The 1,792-nt window shown below is 44.3% G+C and overlaps 1 pseudogene; it reads right to left on the reverse strand.

Moving 5' to 3' along the window:
* The window catches only part of LOC145399485 (uncharacterized), a 21,115-nt pseudogene extending 19,662 nt beyond the window's left edge, over positions 1 to 1,453 (reverse strand).
* Between the last annotated feature and the right edge of the window lie 339 nt (positions 1,454 to 1,792).

Genomic DNA, 1,792 nt, shown 5'->3' on the forward strand with positions numbered 1-1,792 from the left:
TATTAGTCACAGGAGTCCATGGACTAATTAATATGGCTTCTAAACTACCCTACTGCTGCTTTTGCTGTCTGGATCCGTTTAAAGCAATATCGTGGTCGTAGTAATTATTTATGAATATTATTTTTAACTCCCCACTTTAGGCACCCTGTTCACAATACCTGTATTTAGTTCACCGAAGAGTGTGACAACTATAGTGTATCATTTACAAGCTTCCAACATTAACTACTAATAAAAAATATTGTGGGTTTTTACCTTTTCGGGGACATGAATAATTGTTCAATAATATTCTGTATACAAAATAAGTTATCCATTAATATAAAACTGGTGGAATTACAGTAACTCCAAAAAATTTTGGACAAAAATGAAATAATGCTTCGAGATCACTACTTATGGTACCATTTAAATCACCTCACTTGACATTCCCTATCTTGGTTGATCCAGTGTGTGCTTTCTAAGAACAATGGTGGGTTCTCGACCATCAGAAACTTTTTATGTATGCAAGTGTCATATTCAACTGACACTTCTACAGCAACTGCAAACAGTTATAAGGCTGGTGGTGAAACTGAGAAGCTCGCTCAACAGTCAGCTGTCACTACCAGGCTCATTTGACCTTGGCCATGTGTTAACCACGTGGTGGGTAAACTTCCTTATCTACTGAGCGCTGCCTAACAATATCCAGCATCAGTTTCAGCACGTCAGGTGGTGAAAGCAATGTCTGACTTTGACAAAAGCCATTATGTTTTTACATGTCAAACAGGAAGTGGATCTTGATCAAACCAGATCTCCCTGAATGTAAACAGGATCATTTCCTGTGTACAAGAAACTCGCTAATAATCTTGTCTATTAAATTAACTGTTCAGGATGTCTCCGACATCACAGTTGCAGTTGTGTAGTATTTTAAGAAGCACTTAGTTAGTGTGCTAGAGGGTGAGGTGACATGGATGTGAGGATGTACTCGTATACTCAGCAGATAATATCACTTTGCAGTATCCGCTATTATGTATCTAGACGTTATAGCACTTTATCCTCGCTCTCTTACTGGCTCTTGGTAATGCACGTGTCGATAATATCCACCATACAAGTCCCAAACAATCACGATCAATGGAAAGAACCAACACCTCAACGGCTGGCGACGGTTAAAAATAAAATATACAAAAGTCACTGAACAGGTTGTCACTGCAAAACAGGTATCACTGTAGTGGGTCTTGGAACAACATACTGGACTGAGTGAGTGTCGTGGGGGGTGGTCCGTCCTGCGCGGCGATTCACTCGGGAATGGCGGGAAAGTGGGTCGCGTGGGTTTATATAGGGCCAACCGGGAAGTGGGCCCAACCGCCGCCATGTCCCACAACCACACCGGCGCAATGGAATGTGGGTCACTGGAGGCGAGGCTGCTGGAGGAGGTGCCGATGGTGGACATGGCAGGGCTGGACACCTTGGCAAGGGGAGACATGGAGGAGAAATGTGGAGAGAAGTGGAGGAGAGGCAAAGAAAAGTGTAGGGGGAGGAATAATAACAAGAAGATAGGGAAGATGGGTCGCAAAGGAGGGAATGGTATGGTGAAGGAGGTGGCGATGGTGGACATGGTTGTTGGCCAAGTGAACACTAGTGGAAATGATGTGGAAAGGTGGAAAGTAAAGTGAGGTGGAGAGATGCAGAGAAGTGGTGGAGCATGATGACGGGGTAGCTTTGGACATAAAGGGGCGGTGGTGGAGGTGCCGATGGTGGACATGGTGGCTGGCGAAGTGGAGATGTCGAGAAATGAAAGAGAGGTGGAGAGAAGTGGAGATGG

The sequence above is a fragment of the Coenobita brevimanus genome, chromosome 49 (genome assembly GCF_032717465.1).
Source record: "Coenobita brevimanus isolate Jiangsu-jjx chromosome 49, ASM3271746v2, whole genome shotgun sequence".
Classification (NCBI taxonomy): Eukaryota; Metazoa; Arthropoda; class Malacostraca; order Decapoda; family Coenobitidae; genus Coenobita; species Coenobita brevimanus.